This window comes from Dasypus novemcinctus, chromosome 15 (assembly GCF_030445035.2).
Source record: "Dasypus novemcinctus isolate mDasNov1 chromosome 15, mDasNov1.1.hap2, whole genome shotgun sequence".
Classification (NCBI taxonomy): domain Eukaryota; kingdom Metazoa; phylum Chordata; class Mammalia; order Cingulata; family Dasypodidae; genus Dasypus; species Dasypus novemcinctus.
In genome coordinates, this window is record NC_080687.1 from 96,006,365 (window position 1) to 96,020,394 (window position 14,030).

General features: G+C 38.0%; 1 pseudogene; it reads right to left on the minus strand.

Moving 5' to 3' along the window:
* Nucleotides 1–6,930: 6,930 nt before the first annotated feature.
* LOC131273586 (small nucleolar RNA SNORA31) lies at nt 6,931–7,065 on the minus strand (annotated as a pseudogene).
* Between the last annotated feature and the right edge of the window lie 6,965 nt (nt 7,066–14,030).

A 14,030-nucleotide genomic window follows, 5' to 3' on the forward strand; every position in this document is an offset into this window, starting at 1 on the left:
TACAGCCTGAAAAGAAAAGACAGGAGAGAGGGTCTTGGAAGAGAGTTTAGAAATGAAGATTATATCCATCAAAGCAACTGAAAGTGTCAAAAGAGTGGTGAAAATAAAATATGACAAAACCCAAAGGTCAAAATATGTGAAATAAGAAATAAGAACTGCCTTTAAAGTAATAACATTGAATGTTAATGGATTAAACTCCCCATTCAAAAGACACAGACTTGCAGAATGGATAAGAAAACATGAACCATCTGTATGCTGTCTGCAAGAGATTCACCTTAGACCCAAGGATACCAATAGATTGAAAGTGAAATGTCAGAAAAATATATTCCACACATGCAGTAACAACATCAACAACAACAAAAAAGCTGAGTGGCTATACTTATATCAGACAAAGTAGACTTTAAAAGAAAAACTGCTATCAGAGATAAGGAAAGACATTACATATTAATAAAAGGGGCAATTCATCAGGAAGAAATAACAATCATAAATGTATATGGACTTAACCAGAATGCCACAAGATACATGAGGCAAACTCTGGCAAAACTGAACAGAGAAATAGATATCTCTACAATAATAGTTGGAGACTTCATACACAACTCTGAGCATTGGATGGATCATCTTGGTAGAAGATCAATAAAGAAACAGATGGCTTGAATAATATGATAAAAGGACTAAACCTAATAGACATATACAGAACAGCAGGATATACATTATTTTCAAGTGCTCATGAATCTTTCTCCAGGATAGACTGTATGTTGGGGCCCGAAGCTGATCTTAATAAATTCAACAACTTCAAAATTATACAAAGCACTTTCTGTGATCCTAATGGAATAAAGTTGGAAATCAACAAGAGGCAGTAATAGGAAAAATTCACTAATATATGGAAATTAAACAACATACTCTTAAATAATCAGTGGGTCAAAGAAGAAATTTTGAGAAATCAACAAATATCTTGAGACAAATAAAATGAGAAAGCAACATATGAAACCCTAAGGGATGCAGTGAAGGCAGTGCTGAGAAGGAAATTTATAGCCCTTAAGGCTTATATTAAAAAAGAAGAAAGTGCTAAAACCAATGACCTAACTACACAGTTGGAGGAACTAGAAAAAGAACAGCAAACTAACCCTAAAGCAAGTAGAAGGAATGAAATAACAAAGATCAGAGCAGAAATAAATGAAATTTAAAACAAACAAAAAAACAACAGAAAGAATTAACAAAACCAGAAGTTGGTTCCTTCAGAAGATTAACAAAATCAACAAACCCTTAGCAAGACTGACAAAGAAAAAGAAGAGAAGATGCAAATAACTGAAATAAGAAATGAAAGTGGGCACATTACTACGGACCCTACTGAAATAAAAGAGAGCATAAGAGGATACAATGAAAAACTGTATCCAAAAACTAGACAATGTAGATGAAGTGGAAAAACTCCTAGGAACTTACAAACAACCTACACTGACACTAGAAGAATAGAAGACCTCAACAAACCAATCACAACAAATCAAACAACTCCCCTAAATGAAAAGCCCAGGACTGGATGGTTTCACATGTGAATTCCACCAAGCATTCAAAGAAGATTTAATACCAATCCTACTCAAGCTCTCCCAAAAAAACTGAACAAAAAGGAACACGACCAAACTCATTCTATGAAGCCAGTATCATTCTAATACCAAAGCCAGCTAAAGGTATGATGAAAAAAGAAAATTACAGATCTATTTATTTAATGACTATGGATGCAAAAATCCTCAACAAAATACTTGCTAATCTAATCCAACCAAACATTAAAAGAATTATTAATCATGATCAAGTGGGTTTTATACCAGGAATGCAAGTGTGGTTTAACACAAGAAAATCAATCAGTGTACTCTACCACATATATAAATCAAAGAAAAATCATATGATCCTATTGATTGATGGAGACAAGGAATTTGACAAAATACAGCATCATTTCTTGATGAGAATACTTCAGAATATAGGAATTGAAGGAAACTTTCTCAACATGATAAATGCCATCTATGAAAAACCCACAACTAACATTGTTCTCAGTGGTGAAAGACTGAAAGCTTTCCCACTGAGATCAGGAACAAGAAAGGGATGCTCACTATCACCACTGTTGTTCAATATAGTGCTTGAGGTTCTAGTTAGAGCAATCAGGCAAGAAAAATAAATAAAAGGCATACAAATTGGAAAGGAAGAAGTAAAACTTTTGCTATTCACAGGTGATATGGTCCTATATCTAGAAAGTCCTGAAAAATCTACAAGAAAGCTGCTAGAGCTAATAAAGGATTTCAGAAGAGTGTCAGGATACAAGATCAATACACAAAAATCAGTGGTGTTTCAATACAAATGCAACCTGAGGGGGAAGCCAGGGAAAAAATTCCATTTTCAATAGCAACTAAAAGAATAAAATATTTAGGCATAAACTTAACCAAGGATGTAAAGCACTTGTATTCAGAAAATTACAATGCATTGTTAAAGGAAATTTTAAAGGACCTAAATAATTGGAACATTCCATGCTCATGGATTGGAAGACTAAATATCATTAAGATGTCAATTCTACTCAAACTGATGTACAGATTCAGTGCAATCCTAATAAAAATTCCACCAACATCTCTTAAGCAAAAGGAAAACACAATTATCAAATTTATTTGGAAGAGAAAAGGGCCCCAAATAGCTAGAAACATCTTAAAAAGGAAAAGTGATGTTGGAAGACTCTCACTTCCAGACTTTAAATCATATTACCTAGGTAAAGTGGTTGAAAAACAGCATGGTATTGGCATAAAGATAGACACATAGACCAATGGAACTGAATTAATGGTTCAGAAACAGACTCTCACATCTATGATCAAGTCATTTTTGACAAGCCTATTAAACCCACCCAGCTGGGGCAGAATAGCCTATTCAACAAATGGTGCTGGAAGAACTGGATATGCATAGACAAAAGAGAGAAAGAGGACACCTATCTCACACCTTATACAAAAATTAACTTAAAATGCATCAAAGTCCTAAATATAGAAGCAAAAACCATAAAGCTTCTTCACTGTTGGTAGGATTTTAAAATAGTGTAGCTCTAGGGAAGATAGTTTGGCAGTTTCTTAGGAAGCTAAATATAGAACTGCCATATGATCCAGCAATTCCTCTACTAGGAATGTATCCAGAAGAACTGAAAACTGTGACACAAGCAGACATCTGCACACCGATGTTCACAGCAGCGTTATTCACAATTGCCAAAAGATGGAAACAACCCAAGTGCCATTGGCCAATGAATGAATAAACAGAATGGGGTAAATACATACAATGGAATACTATGCTGCAATAAGAAGAAATGAAATTGGAACACATGATAACATGGATGGATCTTGAAGGTACTATGCTAAGTGAAATAGGCCAGACACAAAAGAACAAATATTACATAGTCTCATTAATATGAACTAAATATGAAGAATAAACTCATGGAGTTAAAACCTAGAGTATAGGTTATTAGGAGATAAGAGGAAGGCTAAGAAGGACTACTAGTGCTTAATATTTACACAAGTTTTAATTAACTTGATTGTAAAAGGGTGGAAATGGATAGAGTTGAATGGTAACACAATATAGGGAGTAGTAGTTGATTTTTAAATGGGATTGTGGCTGAAAAGGGTAGTCTAGGGATGTAAATGTTATTTGAAAGAAAGCTACAGAATAATCTAGGGACTGAATAAAATAGTGAAACCAGAGGTGGATAAGAATTGTGAATGATGGTACAGATGCAAGAATGTCCTTCTGGGAGCTAAAGCAGATGTACATCACTATTGCAGGGTGGTGGCAATGTGGAGAAACATGGGGAGAATATAACTGGAGTGACCTATGGACTGTGGTTAACAGCAATACCATAATATTCTTGCATCAATGCCAAAGATGTACTGTGTTGATAATGGGGGGTATGGAAAAAGTGTGCCAAATGTACTCTATGAACCCTGGTGAGTGGTAATAGTCTCATAATCTATAACAAATATTCCACCACAGTGTGGTGTGTTGCTAAAGGGGTGTTGTTTGGAAATTCTACACGTGTGCATGATTGTTTTTTAAGTTCATAATCTCTGTAATAAAAATATTTTAAAATAATAATATGGTGGGTTTGGGGGAAAATAGACCAAATGTAAGATAAGGACTATACTTAGTAGTAAAATTTTGATGATACTTTTGCATAATTTTTAAATGTTTCACAACCATGCGAGGTGGTGGTGGTGGGGTGATGTATGGAACCTCTGTATGATGTTAAGCATGTTTATTTTGTAAGTTCACAACTTTTGCTTTACACTATTGTTTATGTATGTTCATGTATATGCTTCAATTTTTAAAAAGTAGGAAAAAAACCCCTAAACATTTGACCTAAGAATTCAAAGGACTATGGGCTAGAAGAATTTAGACAAAATCAAATAATGATATTTCCTTGTCTTAGAGACATTTCTTATAATAGAGTTCACCTAGGACTATTAACTTTTATGCAACGAACCTATTTTAAATGTGCAGAAGAATATCTTACATAAAAAGTTCATAGAGAATAGTTCAAATGACATTTTGGTTTTGGTGCTGAAAGGGATAAACTTCAGATATCTGGAACTAATTCCAGGCAGAGATTAAAGGCATTTCTGGTAGAACCTAGGACTTGTGGTAAAGGAACTACTTTTGAGTAGGTGGCTACCATTAAACAACTGAGACGAGCTCCAGGCAACTGAAGGGGACCATGTAACCTGACAAGTACCGATTTAACATCACTACTACCAACACATAATTTGCCTACTGGTGGAATGATGCTGAGCAATGTTGAAAGCATGTGCTGTCCTTGGGAAACATGTTTGTGAACACTCCATAAGGATAAGGACTATGAAAAGATCTTGCTAGTTCTTTTAAAAGTGAACCATTTGGTGATGGGATCCTAGAAAGTGTCCTGGGTAATTTGTATTCTACAGAGATTTCTTTCTTATTTTTTTAGGCACTGGAGACCAGGGATTGAAACTGGGACCTTGTATGTGGGAAGCCAGTGCTCGACCACTGAGCCACATCAGCTTCACTGGGTTGGTTTTTTTGTTTTGTTTTTTCATGGGGCATTGGAACTGAACCTGGCCCTTCCATGTGGGAAGCTCAAACCTTGAGCCACATCTGCTCCCTCTAAAGAGGTCTGATTACAGAAAATTGCCAGTAAACTTGAGGGGGAAAAAAAGACCTCAACTTCCTATAACTTCCTATGAGAGAAGAAGGTGGAATGGTGAGGGGGACAAGGCCCTCTGATTGTCAACAACTACAGAAAACGTTGCTGAATTTGAAAGGAGATCCCTCTTTGCTCAGATATTCTTGAGCTCAGATTAAGGTTTGACCTATTTGCCCATTTGCTGCAGGGATGAAGGGCCCATAGAAGAACGAGAACAGGGGGGCAGATACTGATGGGAGGAGAGAGCATGGGATGTCCTTAGGGGTCAAGAGAAATGCATATGTGGGTGTGTGGTAGACTATCAAGGGAAATGAACCCTGCCAGACAGATTCGCTTTTCACCGCCAAAGCATTCTGTAGACATTCTCCTTAGTTACTAGGATTAGAGAGGGGGTGAGTTCTACAAGAACATGTTTATCCATTATAAATACAATTTTTTTTGGTACATGTAGTTTTAATTCTAAAAATACAATGTTAACATTGAGGAAACTTTGAGAAAAAATGACCCCTTATATTTTCACTACTCTTTAACAGATAGTACTGCATTTTTGTATGTTTTCTTCTGGTCTAAAAATGCTCTTTCTTTAGAAAAACCTTTGGGACAATAAGTTTCCTCTTGGCCTAATATCTGTAAAGTAGTTTCTGACCCCCAACAAGCTAGGAATAATTCTCCAATCCTCTGTCTTCTGCCTTAAATTGGAAAGTAGAATTGCAGGTGAATTACCTGTAAAAATCATTTTGTGGTTATTTTCTGAGATTCTTCCTTTCAACGGCTGTTGATCTATGGTTATTTGACTGGCTGAAGTAAAGGAAGCCACACACTATGAGTAAGAAAGCAAATCCATAGTTCTCCACGATAGGCTGAGGGATTATTCCACCTAGAAAGGATGTTTAGTAAGGAAACTGAGGCCCAGAAAGTGATAGAGCTAATAAATGCCAGAGCTGAGACGTGAACCAAGGTCTTAAAAAGTAAATTTGTTATTTTAAATAATTTTAGACTTATAGGAAAGTTGTAAAAATTGTTCTGAGAGTATATGTATACCCTTCACCCAACTTCCTCTACTATTAACAATTCCATAACCATAATTTGAGGATCAAGGCCAGAAAATTAACATTGGTACTATCAATACTATTAAACTACAGTCCTTGTTTGAAGTTCATTAGTCCCCCCTCCCCCTCTCTCTCCCCTCCCTCCCCCCCACAGTGTCCTTTTTTTGTTCCAGTATCCAATCTGGAATCCCATTGCCATTTAGTTATTGTGTTCTCTTGGTCTCCTCCAATCTGGTAGAGTTCTTCAGTCTTTGTCTTTCATGACCTTATCATTTTGGAAGGAGTACTAGTGAGATATTTTGTAGAATGGCCCTCAGTTTGGGTTTGCATGATGTTTTCTCATGATTTGATTGAGATTGTACATTTTTGGCAAGCACATCACAGAGGTGAGTGCTCGTCTCAGTGCAGCATGTTAAGAATACATGATGTTGAATGTCTTATTTTTGGTTATGTTGACCTTGATCATTTGGTTAACATGGCATCTGTCAGGTTTCTCCACTATAAAGGTACTATTTTTCCCTTTGTAATTGATGACGTTTCTTGGAGGAGATACATTTATTCTATGTTAATGTCATATTTTCACTTAAACTTTCACCCATGGATTTTAGTATCTACCTGTGGATTTTTTTTTTCTGTTTTTAAGTTTATTTCTGAGTTGCAAAGATTATTTTCCCTTCCCCATTTATTAGAATTTCCTGGATTCCCCCATTCAATCTTAGCTGCCACAACCAGACAGACAGAAAGCATGAGGACCTTCTTTTTCTTGCATCTGTAGTAGAAACCTTTTAGCAGCAGATATGAACTGCTCCAGGGCTGTAAGAGATGCATTTATCTGTGAATCTTGCTTGCAACAGTGGTGTTTGCCTAATAGTGATTTTGTATTTCCCTCATTCCTTTCTACACTTATTGATTGGGTAATCTCTAAGAAAGAGCTGTCCCTTCTCCCCTACTTTATTTATTTATCATCATCTATTTATATTGATAAGTATGGACTCATGAGTATTTATTTAGATTTATGGATGACAATCCAATCTTTGATTATTTATTTTGTGGCTTAAATTGTTCCAACTTTCACCATTGTGAACTCCTTCAACTTGGCTTCTGTATCCTTTTGACATAGTCCTATCATTATGGTGGGACTTTTTGCTGTTGTTTGTTTGTTTTCAGGACATTCTTATTTTCTGGGACCACAAGATGTTTCATTTAGATTTTTCTTGCCCCAGCCCTATAATCAACCACTTCTCTGAGGAGTCCTATGAACTAAGGACCCTTAGATAGAAAACTCTTTTGCTCCTTCCACCTGCTCCTGTTGCATTTTAAAGAATTTGGACTTGAACTCTTTAAAATTTTCTCAGAAATGTGCTGTAAGAATAAATAGAGTTTACACTTATTGACTTTGTTGTAGTCATCAAAAATTGCCTTGCAGTCACCCCCATTTCTCCTCTGTCCACTTGATTTGTCCTGCTGGTTTGAAACAGGTCTGGGCATGAGAGAACAGCAAAGTGAGAAGATATAGAAGTGGATTTGAATATTGATAGGTATTGATACAGAAAGAAATTATGTGGATATAGATGAAGATATGGATAAGGAAGTTGGAAGAATTCCTGCATGAGATTCAAATATACAGACCCAACATTTTGCTTTGCCACTATGGAAATCAAAGAGCACAGAGATTTCAGAGGTAAGTCAGGACTTCTTTTTTGTTTTTTTTTCTCCCTTGAGGTAGCAGGACCAGGGATTGAACCTGGAACCTGGAACCTCATATGTGGAAGGCTGGCACTCAGCCATTGAGCCACTTCAGCTCCCCTGAGTTGGCTCCCTCATCTATTTGCTCATTTGTTCTTTTTTGCTCATTGTCTGCAGGAGGTCCAGGAACTGAACCCGGGGCCTTCCATGTGGGACGTGGGCACTCAACTGCTTGAGCCACATCTGCTCTGAGTCAGGACTTTTGAAGTTTAGTTTTATCTGGCACTTGATCAATTCTGCCTCTGGTGAAGGTATGCTTTGTGATTTTAGCTTCTCCTCCCTTTATATCTCCCTCTCGTCCTGCCTCTGGCAGCTCTCTAGGCTGATATATGTGGTCTCAAACACCTACAGAGTATGTTTTATTACACTCCTTGTATTAGGGATGGATAAAAAGAAACATGTGAATGTTAAATGAAAACAGAAGTGAGTTCACAATAGAAATCAAAGGAAATCTGGAACATCCTTCTTTATTGGTCTTTGCCGTTGCACTTGGGGAATTGTTGCTGTTCCATTGGGGACTGTGACAGAGCTCCCCTGGCTAGGAACTCAGCACTCCCTCAGTTGTTTTTAACTGTAACTACTATGAAAATATCCAAACATTTTTATTACCCTATATATGTGCCCTGGAAAACTCCCTCCCAACCATGTGCCCCCCCCATCAATAACACTCCACACCAGTGTTCTGCCCCCACCATAGTTGAACCTCTCTGTGGCCCAAAACTTCTTCAAAAATGAAGCCTAATATATTACCAAGTTCCATTAATAGTAAAATGGGATATAGTGATGGGTTTAAAGGTTAGATATAGAATACATACTAATTTAGACAAATTAAATAAAGAAAAAATAAATTGGCATATCAAAAAATGAAAAAATGAAAAAGCTTTGTTTTTGACATTTTGCACTTCACAGCAATTGGTGTTGCACTGTATGTACAGTGGCAAGACAGTTTCTTTCATTTCTTCCTCAGTGTCTACATCCTTTCTTTTTTTTCTAATTATTAAGTTTGTCTTCACAAAAGTTTTAGATCACAGTTATTCACATATACAATATAGGGTACTCCCACATATCCAACATCAAACACTTTGTCCCTTCCCCAGCAATGATCTTTTTGTATGTTCATATTATATTTACTGCAGCTGATGTACAGATATTGAAACATAGCTTTCAAACATGGTTCCATTTGGGTTTACATTATGGTTTATATTTTAGATGATACAATTTTCTAAATTTTAGTTATCTTATGTTATACATTATGAGCCCTTGATACTGATGACTATGCTTATGAGCCTGTGAGTCTGAAATATGGACTAGGCCTAGAGCTGCAGGGTGCCTAAGAGTTACCTCTTAAGAGCCTCCATGTTGCTCAAATGTGGCCAGTCTCTAAGTCATGTAAATGCATTACCTTCCCCCCAATGTGAGGCATGACTCCTGGGGATAAGCCTCTCTGGTGCCATGGAATTCCTACAAACACCAGCTGATGATGTAACTAGAAAGAGACCTTGAGTACAAGGTTCAACTCAGACCAGCAGAATACCTCAGCCTACATGTAATATCAGGTGTTAAAAACTGCTTTTTGACCTTGAATAAAAGGGGGAAATGGAAAGGAAAAATGAGTTTATATGGCTATGAGTCTCCAAAAAAGAGTCGGGAGGTCATCAGAGGGGTTGCACTTACTCATGCCTAAGCAGGGTCCCAGAGACAGTCAACATAGATACAACCCCAGGTACTGGTTCTCCTGAGAGCTACAGAGACCCACAGGTTCTATGGTCTTGGCAGATGGCTCTGGAGTTCAGTGCCATGTCAGTTGGCCCTACTTTGGAGTTTGTGTTCCTGAGTGTGATGGAGTTGGACTCAGAAATGACCTTTCTACACATACCTCTTCTGTCGCTTTTACTGGACCTGTGGTTGGTGTATAGTCAGGAGATCTGAAATTGTGGACTGTCCATGTGACAGCCAGGCTCTGAGCCTCAGCAGACTTGCAACTACTACCCTCTGGTTTATTGGACTTACCCTGGCCAGCTAACAGGGAGGTGAAGAAGGTCATCCACCACACCAGGGAGCCAAGAGTGCCTACAAGTGCAAGCAGGAGAATTGCATCCAGCATCCATGTGGAATCTAAGCCCCCTCTCGATATAGAGGTGGAGTGGAAATAACCATCCCAGGGTCCACAGAATGGAGGAATAGAGTATGGACTAGAGTGCACTTACTGATATTCTACTATAGAACTATTGTGATTAGTAATGGAAGAAATTGTAGGACTGATGTGGAGAAAGTGGCCACAGTAGCTGCTGAGGGTAGGGAGAGGGAAGAAGAGATATGATGTGGGGGCATTTTCAGGACTTGGAGTTGCCCTGGGTGGTACTGCAGGGACAGATGCTGGATATTGTATGTCCTGCCATGGCCCACTGGGTGGACTGGGAGAGAGTGTAAACTACAATGTAAACCATTATCCATGTGGTGCAGCAGTGCTCCAAAATGTATTTGCCAAATGCAATGAATGTCTCATGATGATGAAAGAGGTTGTTGATGTGGGAGGAGTGGGGTGAGGGGGGTGGTGGGTATATGGGGACCTCTTAAATTTTTTAATGCAACATTTTAAAAAATAAAGGGAGAAAAAATAAAATAAAAAAGAACAATAAAAAAGGGAAGTCTGAAAACAAAACAAAAATTCTAGATTTCTAAGCTTTGGCATAAAATAATAGAATTAAAAAGCAACTTAGAAAATTATCTAGTCAGCTCTACTACTATTTGCTGGCAGGAATTTATGAAAACTACTACAAGTAGGGGACTATGTAAAATGATTTAAATACCTGCAGTAAGACCCACACCCCATTCCAGGATTCAAGAACACCTAATGGTAATCACTGCATAGTTCTCTGCAATGAATTATGAGTGCAAGGTTGTTTTTCTGCAGCATTAATATCCATTCCATATATTTTTGTTTTGTTATTTTTTACAAATGACACTATATTTGTCTCTATGGACTTGTCCATGGCATGTATGTGTGTGTAAGTGAGCAAGAGCGAGAGCAAGAAGGAGAGATGACGTAATAGTTCCTTACTTTCACAGGAAATTTAATACATGTCAGCACAAATCTAGACTGAGACGGACTCATTTGGCAGAGAGAACAAGTTCACCTGCCAGAGAAAACAGAGAATGGGGTGAGATCCCAAGAGAAGGGAAAGGGTGGGGAAGCAGTTTACAATTTAATATATGAGTAGATTCATGTGGGATGTTTACCCTGATCTCAACTGGACATGTTTCAAACTACCTAAGAAATGTCTCCCTCCTCCTTGTCCCCCCACGTCTTTAGCCATTCAGTCAGCCTATTCTACCTCCTCCACATCGTATGCATCGTATCTCCTCCTGTCTATCCCTGCAGGTACTAATTTGATTCAGGCCATCACCAGGTTTTTTCTAACTATTGCTACCCTCTTCTCCCCATTCTTCATTGTCTCTGAAGTACTTATCTCTAAAACTCATCCCAACCATCCCTCCTATGCAATAAAAGCTAGTCATTTCTTTCTTGGTGCCACCACTGAACCTTACATTTAGCATTCCACAGTTCTGCCAAAATGTATTCAAATTGTTAGTTTATATATTTTTCTCCCCTACTTGACTGAGGCTGTGAGCTCCTCGGTGACTGGGAGTGTGTCTTCCTTATTTTTTGTTTGTGCTTGTGTTTCTACAGAGTATAATGGACAACCTTAAGAGGAAATTAAGACAATATACAATCACAATGCCATCAGAAGAGTAAAATATCCAGGAACAAATTAAAGCAACATTGTCTTCCTTATTTTTATATCCCTAATGCCTAACAGTGTTGGGCACATGTAAATGAATGAGAAATGAACAAAAGAGAGAGTAAGTGAAAGAACCCACGCATGCTGTTCATTGATAGAAATATTAACTAGTAAATTACTCATTATTAATCGCTAGAAAACATTTCTCCCAGGAGACTACAATTTCTTACATGGAATATCATCTCTTTTAAGATGACATCTTACAAGCATAGTCATTTTATTTTGTTTTTGTACAAATAAATCATTTTCTTAAAATATCAAAGATTATTTTTTCCTTTTGGAAATCATTTGTAAATATTATGTCTCATAACTCCATCTAGTGAAGCAAATTGATAGTACAGCAATCAAGAGACCTGTGTATGAATATATAAGAAGCACAATTGGGAAAACATATTTATAGAAAATTAATTTCTCTTCTCTAGGTTCCAAACTCTTTTTGATTGTATCTACTTATAGTACTCCTATTTTCCAGAGTTCAGCAAGTTTTTCCCTGCCAAAATGATCTATTTCTGAATTTCTGGGCAGTGTCTTGCCACTGAAAAACAATATGGATGTAAGTAAAACATTTATAGTTAGCTTGCTTTTCACCATTTCTTAATCAAAGGGCCAATGATCTTCATTAACACCAAATATTATTTAGGTATTTTATGGAATAACATTTTCATAAACTGTGCAAATAATCCCAGCAATTCAATTTAATATTATTGAGTGGTTCTCAATTTTCAAGGTATGCTTCAAGGTAAATAATATTTCCTTGTGATACCCACTGCACTTAGGACACATTTGTTTATTTATTTATTTTTATTTTTTTAGATTTATTTTTTATTTCTTTCCCCTTCCTCCTCCCCCCCCAGTTGTCTGCTCTCTGTGTCCATTCACTGTCCGTTCTTCTGTGTCTGCTTGTATTCTTGTCAGTGGCACCCAGAATCCATGTCTCGTTTTTGTTGCGTCATCTTGCTGAGTCAGTTCTTCATATGTGTTGCACCACTCCTGGGCAGGCTGCACATTTTATGTGTTGGGTGACTCTCCTTACAGGGTGCACTTCTTGCGTGTGGGGCTCTCCTACACCAGGGACATGCGCACTCCTTGCGCACATCAGCACTGCTCATGGACCAGCTCCACGTGGGTCAAGGAGGCCGGGGGTTTGAACCATGGACCTCCCATGTGGTAGGCAGATGCCCTAACCACTGGGCCAAGATGCTTCCCTAGATACATTTAAAATTCCTTACTTTGTCCTATACATTTTAAATGACAGGCCCGTGTTCTGATCTCTTTCCCTCCTGTCTGTCTGAGTTTCCCAGGGCTGCTAGAGCAAATCACCACTATTCAGTGGCTTAGAACAAGAGAAATGTATTGCCTTGCAGCCCAGAGGCCAGAAGCCTGAAGTCAAGGTGCTGGTGGGGCCACGCCCCCTGGAGTCCTTCCTGGCCTCTTCCTGGTTCTAGAGTTTGCTGGCCATCCCCGCTGTTCCTTGCAGGCTTCTTTCTTGTCTCCATCTTCACATGACAGTCCCCTTTGCCCTTGTCTGTTTCCCCTGTGCCCACATGGTGTTCACGGGCTGACAGACAACTGCCATCTTGGATTTGGGCCCATCCTAATCCAGTTTCTCCTCATCATAACTAATAACATCTTTGTTCGAAGACTCATCTCCAAATAAGGTCACATTCATATGACCAGGGTTTAGGGCGTAAACATGTCTTTTTTTTCAGGGGGGGTGGGGGAGGCACAATTCAACCCATAACAGTAAAAGTCATGGCAGAAATCAAAAGTCTGACTCTAGCAATAACATGGAAATGCAGACGACCAAGAATAGCCAAGCCAATCTCAAAAAAGAAGAAAAAGGTTGGAGGATTATGCTATGGACTTAAAGCTTACTATGGAGTAAGAATAACCAAGATAGTGTGGGATTTGCTTAACACTAGACAAAGGAGCCAGTGGAACAAAAAAGAGCCAGGTCTATACTGTCTATACAATAAAGGCAATTCAAGCAGGAAAGAAAAGCCTTCCACAGGCGGTGTTGCTACAACTAGATAAACATACACAAAAGGTGAAACTGGAACCCTACCTTATAACATACACAAAAATAAATTTGAGATGGTTCCTATATCTAAGTCAATGTTTCTGAAACCCTATTTTCATTGTGACTCCTCTTAGAGGTGTTTTTAGACATATTTCTCCCCAAATCACTCCCCACCATTACCAAAATGAAAAAGAACAGACTTTCTTACTTTGGATTTCCATAGA